General features: G+C 47.6%; 1 protein-coding gene across 5 annotated transcripts in view; it reads right to left on the reverse strand.

The window, feature by feature from the left end:
- The window catches only part of RFX2 (regulatory factor X2), a 72,571-nt gene extending 71,492 nt beyond the window's left edge, over nt 1–1,079 (reverse strand). For 2 of the 5 annotated variants that reach the window (XM_037018357.2, XM_037018356.2), the window contains exon 1: nt 853–1,077. The gene's annotated coding sequence lies outside the window, so the exon portion shown is untranslated. Of the gene's footprint in view, nt 1–852 lie in introns of all 5 variants that reach the window. The other 3 variants (XM_037018355.2, XM_037018353.2, XM_037018358.2) reach the window with 3 other exon arrangements.
- Between the last annotated feature and the right edge of the window lie 13,699 nt (nt 1,080–14,778).

Raw genomic sequence — 14,778 nt, forward strand, 5'->3', positions numbered from 1 at the left:
GGAGCTGCGGGTGTGCGTCGGGGCTTTCTGGGCGGCGTGGGAGGGCTGGCGTACCGGGATCCCCCAAAGCCAGGAATGTGGAGCTAAAAAGGAGATGGGGGAGGGGTCCGAGGGGGCCTGAGCGCGAAGGGTTTTTGGTAAAAAGGTGAGAAACGGATCTCCGGGAAGCCTGATTTTTCAGGAGTTTGTGGCGGAAAAGTGAAGTGGGGGGAACGGTTCTCTTCAAGACCAGCGCCCCCTCTTTTGGTTAAAGAGTGAGAAAGGGGTTCCAGGGGCGCTCTCAAATTCATTATTGGGGTGCCAAAACGAAAAGACGTCCCTGGACACCCCAAATCCTGGACATCAGGGATGACGGTGAGGACGAGTCTACGAGGCCCTACGAGTCAGGGGTTTCAGGTTCGGAGAGAGACAGAAGGGTACCAGGGACGCCCCCAGTTCAGGAAGTTTGAAAGAGAGAGGGGTCCCCGGGCGCTCCCTACTTAAGGATTTCGGGAATAAAAGTGAGAAGAGGTCCCCGGGAGTCCCCAGCTCAAGGAGTTTGAAGGTAAAAGTTGGAGAACGGTTCGCGGGCCGCCTTCAACTCTGCAAGTGTGATAAAAGTGAGGCGAGGGGTCCCCACCTCTCCCCGAGTTTGGCTACAAGGAAGGCGAGGTCGCCGGGCTCCCCCAGACTCAGCTGCGCCTGCGGGTCCGGGGTGCGGAGGCCGGCCCCCGGGGCGCGTCGCCCGGGACGTTCGGGGTGAGCCGCGGGGGCAGCGCCGCCCGCCCCCCTGCCCCCCGCCCCCGAGCCGGGGTCCCCGCCGTCCCCTGCACTCCCCGGCCGGGCCGGGCCCAGGGCGGGCGCATCGGTCACCTGGAGTTGGGGCAGCGGCTCCCGCGGCGGCGGTGGCGGCGGCTGCTGCGTGTTGGTCCCCGTTGGTAACAGTCTCCACGGCTACAGTCTTTGGCGGCGGCGGTGGCGGCGACGGCCGCTCCTCCCCCGGCTCCCACGGCTCACCCGCCTGCCTCGCGCGGTCCACCCGCCGCGACGGGGCGGGGCGTTGTTACCAGTAACGATTACCAGGCTCCCCGCCCCACTCCCGCGGCCCGCCCACGCCCGCCTCCAACGGGCGCGGAGTGGGCGCGGTGCGAGGATCTGCGGCGTCCCGTTGGCTGCCCGGGATGCCAGTCCGAGGGCCGACATGGAAGGGTCGACCAATCGCTCGACCAATCGCCCCGCGGGGGGCGGGGCTGGAGGCGCGCGCGGCTCGGCGGGTTGGCCCGCGGGCGGCACCCTCTGCCCGGGCCGGTGGCGCAGCTCGGGGAATGCCCGAATTCCGGGATCCAGGGGCCTCCGCTTATTACGAAGTCGGCACCAGATGTCCAGGCACGATCTGGGTCCCGGGTCGGCAGACTCCGACCTGCAGGCCAAATCCGGCCCGCTGCCTGTGTTTCATGGCCCACAAGCTGAGAATTTTAAAATACCTTTTAAATGGTTAAAAAAAAAATCAAAAGAATCTTTAATGACATGTGAAGATCCACCATTTTCAACTCTTTTAAGAGCTGGCAAACTACGGTCCGTGGCCAAATTCTGCCATCTTGTGTTGGTACATAAAGTTTTATTGGCACGCAGCCACACCCGTTCCGTGGAAGGCTCTTTTCACACCACTGGGGCAGCGCTTAATGGAGAGTTGAGTAGTTTGCAGAAACATAGAAGAGTCTCCAAAGAGCCTCAAATATTTTACTATCTGGCTCTTCACAGAAACTGTTTGCCAACCCTCTTCCACCCCTAGGTGGTAGTAGGTTTGATTATCAATAGACTAAACAAGAAAACTTCCTAGAGCTCTTGTTCTAGTGGCAGAAAAAACAAGTGATCATATACAGTCATTCAGGAGAAGGGGTCAGAACAGGAGGAGAGAGAGCTATCTGGGAAAGGGCAGGCAGGGCAGTTCAAGGCAAGATAAGTTCTCTCATTCATTCATTTATTCAGCAAGTAATCATATTTAGTATATAATGCCTAAATTGTTCTTACATGCCAGAAAGTGATCTAAGCATTTCCTGTATGCGTGCATCCAAAAATATAAGCACTTTTAAATCTCACAATCACGTCCTGAGGTGCCGTGCAGTGTCCCCATTTTACAGATCGGAAAATGAGGTTCAGAAAGCATGTGTCCATTTGCCCAGGGTCAGCTTGTAAGGGCTTCGGACCTGAGCCGTCTGGTGCCAAAGCCCACGCGCTTGACCACTTGCTGAACATTTTAGACCACAACACGGCAGCTGGAGATACATTTTACCCAGAGGTCTGGTCCACATTAATGCATATATAACTAAAACAAAATGTTCATGATATGATACTTTAGATAGTTTGTTTTCCTATTGTTTTATTTTAATGAAAATTCTGATGGCGACTCACTCTCATTTCACCACTTTCTAAAGGGCTGTTTATTGCAGATTTTCATGGAACAAAGTCTTACACTGAAGCTTGAAGGAATCACTTCCTTTCATTCAATCATTAATCTGGTCAGAGATATTTATGGAGTGCCTACTATTTGCCAGGCAGTGTTCCAGGGACCACTGGGAATTCTCACACTTACAGGACAAGTGACACAGTGGTAACTTGGAGGGTGAGTGGCTGGAGCTTACTTTGCACAGAGCAGCCACAGATGACCCTGCAAGGGTGACCAGCCATCCTGGTTGGCCTGAGATTATGGGGTTTCCCGGGACATGGGACTTTCAGTGCTAAATCTGGGAAATTCCTGGACAAGGCAGGAAGAGCTGGTCACTGTAGACCTCTCTGAGGGGGTGAAATTTGGGCCAAGGCAGGAATAATGAGGAAGAAGGAAAGAAAATTTCAGGAATTCAAACTCCCTGGGGTGCAAGTGTGTTTTGAGAAAACAGCAGGGTCCTTTGGCATGGCTGGAGCAGAGGAAAGGCATGAATGGGTTGGGAGGCGATTCTGAAACAAAGATGGAAGGGATGGACCACTTCATTCAGAGGCCGTGGGCAGGGGTCTTCTTCAGGCTGGGAAGCCACTGGAGGGCTTTGAACAGGAGGGAGATGTGTGATCTGTGATTTTAAAAGCTCATTGGGTGGGGAACAGATTGTAGGAAAACACAAAGACAGAACTTGGGAGTCTTCAGTTCCAGAACTGAAAAGGATGGTGGCTTGAATTAGGGACCTGGCAGTGGGGGTGGAGCCCAGTGGGTGGACTGGAGGTACATTTTGGGGAACATTCTGATGGACCTGAAATGGGAAGGTGAAGGATAAAGTTTTAGGGTGTGATGGGAGGTAACTTGTACACTGTATAGTCCATTCTGCTATAACTTTTGTTTTAACAGAATCCAAACAAAGCTCAAATTTGTCCCAATGTGGTGCCATATTTCCAGTAGTATTTCTGTATTTCTTAACCATTGAACATGGGTAAAACTGCTATTTCACAGAGGAAATCCTGAGAGAAATTGGAAAAAACTTTGATGTGAATGAGAGTGAAGCACAATTCCAAAATTTGTGAGCTCCAGCTAAAGTAGAAGAAATTTTTAAAACAGGCAGTCACAGCCACAAAGAGAGAGAAAGATCTCAAATCAATAATCAAACGTTTCACCCTTAAGAAACTGGAAAACAGGAGTAAACTAAACCCAAAGCTACCAGAAGGAATGAAATAGTAATTATTAAAGCAGGAATAAATGAAATAGAGAATAGAAAATTGACAAAGAGAATAAAACCACAAGTTGGTTCTTTGAAAAGATCGACAAAATTGACAAACCTTTAGACCAACCAATATAAAAAGAGGGAAGACTCAAATTACTAAAACCAGGAACAAAAGAGGAGACGTTACCACCAACCTTATAGAAATTGAAAAGATGGTAAAACAATACTATGAACAGTTGTTTGCCAATAAATCAGATATCCGAGATGAAGTGGGAAAATTCCTAGGAAGCCATAAGCTCCCAAAACTGACTCAAGAAATAGAAAGTCTGAGTGAACATATAACAAATAAATTGTGCTGGTGATTTTAAAACTTCCCACAAAGAATATTCTAGGACCAGGTGGCTTCAGTGGCGAATTCTACCAAATTTTAAAGGACAATTAACATCAGCCTTCACAAAGTGTTCTTAAAAATAGAAGAGAAGGATGGAATATTATTCAGCCATTAAGAAGGAAACAAATCCTACCATTTGCAACAACATGGAGGGAGCTAGAGGGTGTCATGCTCACTGAAATAAGCCAGGCGGAGAAAGACAAGCACCAAATGATTTCACTCCTCTGTGGAGCATAAGAACAAAGCAAACACTGAAGGAACGAAACAGCCGCAGACGCACAGAACCCAAGAACGGACTGACAGTTACCAGCGGGAAAGGGACTGGGGAGGATGGGTGGGAGGGGAGGGATAAGGGGGAAAAAGGGGCATTATGATCGGCACACATAATGTAGGGGGGGCACGGACTTGATAATAGGGGGAATCTAGTAAGCATAATGTTGTTTATGTAATTGTACATTAATGGTAGCAAAATAAAAATAAATAAATAAAAATGGAAGAGGAGGAGATTCTCTAGGAGGCCATTCTAACATGCTAAGAGACCAGTACTATCCTGATACCAAAACCAGACTAGACATCACAAGCAAACTACAGAGTAAGACCCCTTATGAACACAGGTGCAAAAATCCTCCGCAAAATACCAGCACACCAAATCCGACAACATATGGGAAGATTCATACGACACAACCAAGTGGAGCCTATCCCAAGACTACTAAGTTGGTCTGACATTTTAAAAAATAATCATTTTAGTGGAATACAGGACAAAAACAATAATGATCCCAATGGACGCAGAAAAAGGATCTGACAAAATCCAACAAGCTTTCATGATAAAATCATTCAAACTAGGAACAGAGAACTTTCTCAGCCTGGTAGAAAGGGTATCTAGCAGCTCCAAAAACATCACGGATAATGATACTTAATGGCGAAACACTGAATGCCTTTCCGCTATGATCAGCACCAAGACAAGGATGTCTGCACTGACCACTTCTATTCAGCATTGTACTGGAGGTCCTAGCCAAGGCAATTAGGCAAGAAAAATAAAAGGGGCCCAGACTGGAAAGGTGACAGAGAAACTATCTCTATTTAGCGATGACATGTTCTTGTACGTAGAAAAATCCAAAGGAACACATTAAAGACTAATGAATGAGTTCAGCCAAGTGGCAGAGTAAAAGATCGACACACACAGCTCGGTTGCTTTTCTGTACACTAGCAATGAACGATCTGACCATGGAATTCAAAGAATTCCATTTATAGTAACACCAAAAAGAGTGATAGATGTCAAATTAAAAACAACAAGGAGGTATCACCTCACATCAGAATGGTCACCCTCCAAAAGAGAAGAAATAACAAGTGTTAGCGAAGATGTGGAGAAATGAGAGCCCTCCTACACTGTTGCTGGGGACATAAATCGGTGCAGCCACCGTGGAAAGCAGTATGGAGGTTCCTTGAAAAACTACAAGTAGAAATACCATTTGATGCAGTCATTCCACTTCTAGGAATTCATCTGAAAAAACCGAAATCCCTGGTTTGAAGATAGATGCACCCCTATGTTTATCGCTGCATTATTTACAATAACCACAATATGGGAGCAAGCAAAATGTCCATCAATAGATGAAGGGATAAAGAAGAAGTGGTACATATACACAATAGAATATCATTCAGCCACAAGAAAACCTGTGCCATTTGCAAACATGGATGGATCAGAGGGTATTAAGCTAAGTGAACTAAGCCAGGTGGAGAAAGACAAGTGCCGAATGATTTCACTTATTTGTGGAGGATAAAAACGAAGCAAAACAAAATGAACAAAGTGGCAGTAGACTCACGGACACTGAGAAGGGACTGACGGTTACCCTGGGGAAGGGGATGGGGCAGGTGGATGGGGAGAGTGAGGGAGATAAAATGGCACAGAGATTCTCAATCATGATATAAATTGGTCATGGGGATGGCGGTACAGCATGGAGAATACAGCCAATGATTCTGTAACATCTTCCTATGTTGATATAGTAACCACACTAGTGGGGGTGAGGATTAATAATATGGGTACCTGTTGAACCACTGAGTTGTATATTTGAAACCAATATAAGATTGTGTATCAATGACACTTCAATAAAAAAGAAGATGTAGGAATTAATTTAATAAAAGAAGACAAGAATCGTACAATGAAAACTAGAAAACATCATTGAAAGAAATTTAAAAACACCCTAGCAAATCAAGACGTCCCCTGCTCAGATTTAATCAGATTTAATATTAAGATGGCAATACTCCCCAAACTGACCTACAGACTCAATGTAATCTGTATCAAAATCCAGCTGTTTCGTTTTTTTTTTTTCCCGCAGAAATTGACCAGCTGATTCTAAACTTCCTATAGACATGCCGGGAACCCAGAATAGCCCAAATAACCTTGAAAAAGAAGAACAAAATTGGAAAACTCATGATTCCAGATCTTAAAATACACTACAAAGCTACACTGTGATATTGGCATAAAAGTGAAGAGCGTTGAGAGTTTGGAAATAAACTTGCACATTTACTACCCGTTGATATTTGACAAAAATGCCAGGACCATTCAGTGGGGAAAAACCGTGTCTCCTTCCAGTGGTGCTGGGACAGCTGGACACCCTTATGCAAAAGAAGTTGGACCCGAACCTCACAACACACAAAGAACCACCTTCAAACAGACTGCGGACCTACATGTGAGAGCTGAAAGTGTAAAACTTTTGGAAGAAAATAGAGAAGCGAATCTTCATGACCTTGGGTTTGGCGATGGGTTCTTAAATATGGTACCAAAAGCACAAGTAAAAAGAGTAAAAATACATAAACTAGACTTCCTCAAAATTTTAAAGCTTTTGTGCTTCGAAGGGCACCATCAGTAGAGTGAAAACACAACCCACAAAATGGGAGATAATATTTACAAGTCACATATCTGATAAGGGACTTGCACCTAGAAACATAAGAATACTATCTACAGCTGAACAGTAAAAAAAAAAAAAATGCAATTTTAAAACAGACAAATATTTCTTTAAAGGACATATACAAATAGGCATATGCACATGATAAGACGTTCAAAATAGTCATCAAGAAAATAACAAATTGAAACGACAACGAGGTATTAATGCTTCACACTGACTGGGCCAGCTGTAATAAGAAAGGCAGATAATGACAGCTCATGAGAGAGGATGTGGAGAAAAAGGAACCCTTTCATGCTGCTAGTGGAAATGTCAAATAGTGCAGCTACTTTGGAAAACAGTAGGGCAGCTCCTTGAAAAGTTAAGCAGAGTCCTATATGACCCAGCGAACTCCTGAGTATATACAGCCAACAGACGAATACACACGCAAACATGAGACTTGTACACAGATTTTCACAGTGGCATTATTTATCATAGCCCAAAGTAAATCCAAATATCCACCAAAAGATGGATGAATTAATAAACAAAGGTAAGTCCATACAATGGAGTAATAAAATATAAGGTAGTGGATCGCTGACACACGCTACCAGGCAGACGAACCTCCAAAACATGACGCTCCGTGAGAGAAGCCAGAGACGTAAGGACAAATATCGTATGAGTCCATTTATGTGAAATGTCCAGAATAAGCAAATCTGTGGGGACAGAAAATAGGTTAGTGGTTATCACAGGCTGGAGGAGGGGATGGGGAGTGACGGCTGACATGTATGTGGTTTCTTTTTGGGAAGATGATACTCTAAAATCGATAATGGCGATGGTTGCACAACTCAGTGTATCTTCTCAAAACTGCTGAATTACGTGCTTTGAAAGGATGAATGTCACAGTGTATGAAATATATCTCAATAAAGTGGTTACTTAAAAATTCTGCCTTCAGGTTCATTAGGTTCTTTTCTAGGTGTGTGATTCACTGACGAAGTTTTTGACTATGTTACCACAGCCCTGTGGTTTGTATTGCGTCATTTTGCCCATATGCAGTGATTTTTAGGAATGTACATTTCACGTGATAGCAGAGCTGCCTGCACAGAGGAAGTCATTTTAATTTGACGTCGGTTTACAGTGCGTTTTGGCCGGTCAAGTTAGAGTCATACATCCTTGAAAGAGAGACAGGACAAGGTGGAGTGCCTGCCCCATCACTTTTCAAGAAAATCCAATTACCCACAGCCATCTGGGTCAAGGGGAACCTCTTCAGAAGTTCAGCAGCAACCTATAACACCATGGCTCTCCCCCCCGAAAGATTTGCTTTCCACTGATGTTTAACTACCACTCATCTCTCTTCTCGCTTAGCACCGGGAAGAAGGAAACCAAAGTTCATGGAGATAGAATACTGCGCTTTATCCCACATCAGCCTGTGGCGGAGAAGCCTCCTCGCTCAGACACTATGAAGAAGGTCACCCACTTCTGGGTATTTGCCTGGAGAAAACAAAAACACTAGTTCAAAAAGATATACACAACCCTATGTTTATTGCAGCATTACTCAGAATAACCAGGATATGGGAGCTACCTAAGTATCCATCAATGGATGAATGGATAAAGACGTAAGTACACGTGCAAACTGGACTACTACTCAGCCATAAGAAAGAGTGAACTCTCGCCATTCGCAGCCACAGGGATGGACCTAGAGGGCATCCTGCTAAGTGAAGTAAGTCAGAGAGAGACAAACACTGTGAGTTCACCTACCTGTGGAATCTAAAAAATGAAACAAACAAAAACAGAAATAGACTCATAAATATCAGAGAACAAACGGGTGGTTGCCATAGGGGAGGAAGGTAGGCAGTGGGGCACAGTGATGATAGGGATCAAGAGGTACAAACCTCCAGTTATAAAATAAATATGTCACAGGGATGAAACAGACAGCATGGGAATAGAGTCAATAAAATTATAATAACTGCATGGTTCAGTTAGTGACTACACTTACAGCGAGCATTTTGTGATATAATTGTTGAATCACCATGTTGTGCACCTGGACTTAGATTATATCATATGTCAACAACCCTTCAATTAAAAAGTTTTTTTAGGTACAGTGCACAAGTTGTAAAAGAAAAAGTAGGATTTCATGACAGTGACAGCAGAGCATTAACTAAGATGCAGGGGATCTTGTGAGGCGGGCCCTGGGTACACAATTCCCCACTGTCCCCTTGCTCGGTGGGTTGTCACCTGCATTCCTGCCTCTAGTTCCTAGAGATCCAGGAACCACCTCTTGCTTATCTTCTTTGGAGGGAAGCCAACACAGGCTTAAGGATAAGGTGTAAGGTGCCCTCCGTCTTACCCTTCTGGGCAGGAAGCAGACATTGGTCCACACGCCTCCCTCCACCTTCAGCATCACGCCACTCTGCTCCTAAGGGTCTCAGAGCCAAGGTGTGCCCTTCAGCTCCCCCCCACTGGGAGGGAGTGAGGGGCAATCAGACCCCTCCCCGCACCAAGCCCTCAGCACCCCGCAAGTTGTCTGCTGAGATGTCCTTCCTTCTACTAAGTTCCCTTCCAACGCCCACTGCGCCCTCCCTCGCCCTCGGGGCAGGTGAGCAGGCTCTGAGCGGGGAACCTTTCTCAGTTCTTTCCTTTGGAAACCTGCATGCCAGGCTGGCACCTCCCTGGGGAACTGTGTGACCTTTGTGTCGGGGGCCCCTGTGAAATGCCAGTTCCCCAGCCCGTGTCATGGGCTTGCCTGCATCTTACCTCTGCCCTGACTGCCCATCTAAGTAGTTCCATTAGGACGGGCACCTTTCCCGTCTTCTCTCCTGCGTCCTCAACACCTGGAACAGAGGTTCATGACCAAGAGCAGTTCTGCTCAGAGAGGACGCTTGGCAAGGGCTGAGGACATTTATGGTTGTCATAACAGAGGGGTGCCCCTGGCATCAAGTGGGTAGAGACGAGGGAGGCTGCTCAGGGCTCTACAGTGCCCAGGACGGTCCCCCACAGAGAGGGGCCCCAAAGTCAAGAGCCGCAGTCGAGAAAACCCGGTCCAGAATCAGGCTTGGAGCGCAGGTCCTCAGGAAATCACTGTTGAGTAAATGGATGAGGGGCTCTGCCAAGCCTGCAGGTATAAACTTCTTGCCCAAATCTATGTTTCATGAAAGTTTTAAAGTCTTGAGATAAAGTACAGATACGTCACTATCTTGAACCATCCTCAGTGCGCAGCTCCGTGGCATGATGCACCTTCACACAGCTGTGCAGCCAATCCCGCCCTCCATCTCCAGAACGGCCCACCTCCCCAGGCTGACGCACTGGCCCCGTGAAAAGCTAATCCCCGCCCCTCCCCCAGTCCCCGGCCCCACCATGTACTTTCTGTCTCTGCGGATGTGACCCCCGCAGGAACCTCCGAGGAGTGGGATCAGACAGGGTCTGTGCTTCTGTGTCTCAAGGTCTAAGCACCGTGTCCTCAAGGTCCACCCACATCGCAGCAGGTGTCAGGATTCCTTCCTTATTAAGGCTGAGTAATATTCCAGCGGGTGCATAGACCGTGTTGTGTATATCCATTCATCCACCCCTGGACAGCTGGGCTGCTTCGCGTCTTGGCTACTGTGAATCAGGCTGCTCTGAACGTGGGTGGGAAGTATCTCTTCAAGACCCTGCTTTCAATTCTTGCCCAAATCTCTGAAGGCCAGATGGGCAGACACCTGGGAGAAGCCCTTCCATGAGGGAAAGGAAGAAGAGAAGGCAGTGCTGCGCCCCCAGTGAGACAGGGATATGGGTTTAGACAGTAGGGTGAAGGCCTCTGGACAAAGCAGGGCAGGATATTTACAGTCAGAGCAGTGTGACTACAAGCAAGGGAACCCCCTACCAACACTCTGTGTTAAACATTCAGCTCTAGAGTCATTCTTCAGTGAGATCAGTTAATATTTCCCAGATAAAGAAAAGTAACACGTTTTTATTATGCTAATCATTTGTAATCATGTGTAAGTTTCACTTTAGTATGCTAAAAGGCCCAGGCCTATGTGCTGTCTTTCCTCCTTCAGATCTGATGAAGTGACTTTGCAAACTGGGCAACTAATTTAGCAAGTAAGCCCAGGCATAAACCACACAGTAAAAGGCAGGAAAGATTCCACCTTAAAGACAAGATTGTATTTAACATCCAGGAAGTTTAACAAGTAAGATTCTAACTTACTCTTTAGCAACAGACAATACCTCACCCACCTTGGGGACTGGGAAGGCGGCCTTCTGATATGCTCCCAGACCAAGATGCCAGTATCCCAGGGAGAAATCAAGACAGGAAATTCCTTATGTTAATTTTTAATATTCAGAGACCACTTAACAAGTCCACACCCCTGAGGTTTTTCTTCACATTCCCAAATATCCTCAACTGCCTATAAAACCCCTGGACAACGCACCACCCCGGGCTCTCTTGTCCCCTCCTGGCTCAAGCCAGGAGCTCCGTCTGTCCTCTCACTGTCTCTCTCAATAAGTCTCCCTGGCTCTCTGACTTTAACTGTTTGCTGAGTTCACTCTTCAACTCCGCAAACAAGAACCCGGCATCACAGGGAAGTGTGAAGCCTCTGTTTGTAATGCAGGAAAGACACGTTAGGACTTGCTCTGACCCGCACTCTTGGCTTTTCACTGCAGTTTGACCACTGGTCGGCTCCCCTCTGCTTCTGACCCGCAGATCTGGAGGGAACGCGACGGAATGCGGAATGCTTGAGATCCGAGAGGCCAGCCGTCACAGCGCAAGAGTAACGAAAAGACACTCCGCATATTTATTGAGCAAATGGACTTAAACATCTAAATTCTGAGTAGGGGGTTCAACACATGATCAGCACACAATTATCTGACCTTGAGTCTAGCCCAAGGGCACGACTCTCAAGGATACCCACACCACGTGAGGACGCTCAGGGGTGGTAGGAGCTGTTTCGGCTCTAATCATTCTGTTTTTGATTACGGGTCAAGAGTTGTAGGAAAAACAATGAAGTCATATGTATTTGTACATTTGATTTCTATTCTACTTGATTAATGTATTAACCCCATTAATCCCACATTTCCCTTTTAAGTAGTAGATAAATAATAATAAAGAATATAGCAAGTAGACAGTTTCTAACAGGAGGGCTTTAACATAGCTCACTTCCCCACATTCTGCAGTATGAAATAAAAGTCCGCTTCTTGAATTTACGTGATGTGAAATAAAGACAGAAAATAGATTCAGTGCAATTAGAAGGTGATCGCAGGTGAGCAGGGCTATGCCTATAGACCGGGTTTTGACCTGAGCTGAGCAGGGGCAACAGCCATGGGGGCAGAAGCTTTCTCTCAAACTGGGGGGGCTGAGGTTCTAGGCCTCACCTCTGTTGGCCCCCAATCTCTCACCTGATGGCCCCCCTGCGACTGTGCCTGCCTTCGGTTGTTCCTCCCTTGAGGAATCTCACCCGTCTCTGGCTAACCAGCCATCTTCGGGGCTACACAAGGAGATGTGGGGTTGGTGAGAGAGTAGTATTCTTCAAAGAGGCTGTTAGTTTTCTGCCTTTTTGAAAATTTGTGCTTCATGGCTACTATGCCCAGCGCTGGTCTTGAGGTATCTTCATTAGCTGGAAAGGCTTTGGGGCACTACAATTCTAGGTATGAGGCACAAATTTTAGAAAAAGGGTTGTATTCAGGAAGGGAGAAGAAAAGTTAAAGAGGCAAACGGAAGAAAAACGTGAGATGATTATTTCTATGACAGCTTCTTGTAGAGTAGTATAAGCGTGTATAGGTTTTAACAGACTATTAATTAACTAATGTACACACATTAACAGACCAGGAATACAGATACATAACAAAGGAGACCACAGTTATGGGCCGTATGCAATGAAGCCAGTCACGTAACCCAGACATAAGGAGCACTTCACTGCCTATGTTATTCTAGATTTAAAACCCCCTATCAAATAGAACACTGGATAAAGACGCGGGTGATTGTAGTTCTCAAGCCACTTCTATCTCCTAGCTTTGTTCAGGTCACCTGACCTTGCTTTTTAATGAAATGGGAAAGACAAACCCCTTATTTCAAAGGGCAAGGGCTCCGGCATGTTCTAGGCTTGTCACAACACCACACCCAAGAAAATACTAGGCAGTGGTTGTTCTGATCAAGTGATTAGACAAAAGCAAAGAATGACTGTGAAGTTCATTAACATATGGAGCCACCTACCCCTTGAATTTGATGTCCGGTGTGGAACACCTTTCCTGTCCTCACCGTACGAGTACTAGAAGTTAAACGACAGGAGGGACCACCAGTCAATGTTTATTGAATGTTCCGCATGACTCCAACCAGGGTGCCTCTGAGTTAACCCTAAAGGACCTGTTCCTGGCGCCTTTAGGGTTTGGGGAGCCCCTGGAACATCTGATGAAACTCGGCCCTCCTCTCCTCTCCCACAGACACGTGCAAGTATGGAGGTACATTTGCTAAGGGCCCATAAAGGTTCATTTGCAGACCCCAGATTCAGAACTCCTATTCCAAAGCTTGCTTTTTCTTTTCTTTTTTTATTGTCGGAAGGGGGGTGTTGGTGGCTGGGAGAATGTTTACACCTGAGGCTTTTCAAACTTCTGATCTGCACCAGATCAACTGTGCATCACTGATTCGGGGAACTGCAAATGTAACAAATTCCCAGGTGACGGGTGCTGAAGCCGCTGGTCCGGGACCGCACTCTGAGCATCGGTGTGCGGAAATGGGAGAGTTGGATATGACCCATCTTGTCAGACTCTGAGGCGAACCCTACTAGGAAACCTTCCTGGAAGACCCTACTCTCCACTTACTTGCTGTCTTCAGGCAAGTGTATCTTTCATTTTGTTGGGTCTGTTTAAGTAATCATCACTCTACGAACTTCGTTGTAAAGATCCTATGAGGCCATCATGCTCTGGTTGCCTTCATTTATTACCTCCGCGGCAAACACGGCCCTGCTGAATGTGACAGGTCACTCCAGGCAGGAGTTCCCTGAGCAGGAACTAGGCTTTAAAATCTGCCTAGCACCCCCAGTGGGAACCTGAGTTCACAGGCTCCGCCTTCTCCACTCCTAGGCGGCTCTACGCTGTGCTGTTTGTCACTGGGGTGGCCGAGGGTCAAGGACAAGGGGGACAAGGACGGAAGCTTGAAGGTCACAGGCCAGCTGGGGAAGGTGATGAAGGAGAGTGCCCGCATCGCCTACACCTTTGTCAGGGCCTTCCTGGTGCAGCACGACCCCTCCGAGGATCTGGTGACTTCCCACCTCCACCTGCACGTGCCCGAGGTGAGGGCCCCGCCCAGGCCCCCACTCTGGCCCTGACCGCTGCGTGCAGTGGGGCCCACCACCCACCTGCATCTCCCCCAAGGGCGCCACCCCCAAGGACGACCCGAGCGCAGGCTGCATCATCATCACAGCTCTGCTCTTGCTGGCCATGGACTGGCACGTGCGGCAGAATCTGGCCATGACCGGCGAGGTCTCTCTCACTGGCAAGATCCTGCCCATGGGCGGCATCAAGGAGAAGACCATCGCCATAAGGAGCCCCATTACACAGGTTGGGCAACGAAGGTGGATGGCCGGTTTTATAGGCTGACAAAGCGAAGCCTAGGGTGGCACGGGACTGGGCCTGTGGCTGCCCCTCCAGTCATTTGCATCATGCTCAGGGCCTCTTCATGAGAAAGTACCCGTCCGGCTCCTGGAGGATGGCAGTGGGACCCCCGCCCCGCCTGCTGCCCCCTCGCCCACGGGGCCTTGCATGGGAACTAGGTTGGTGGGCCGAGACCAGAGGCACACCCGTGCCATCTTACCCTTGGCAGAGCACCCTCCACAGCACCCCGCCTAACAGCCTTTGGGGGGCAGGGTCTCCACAGGGGGACAGAAGCTCCAGGAGTCCCCGTGGACCGAGTCCCTGT

This window comes from Manis javanica, chromosome 13 (genome assembly GCF_040802235.1).
Source record: "Manis javanica isolate MJ-LG chromosome 13, MJ_LKY, whole genome shotgun sequence".
Classification (NCBI taxonomy): domain Eukaryota; kingdom Metazoa; phylum Chordata; class Mammalia; order Pholidota; family Manidae; genus Manis; species Manis javanica.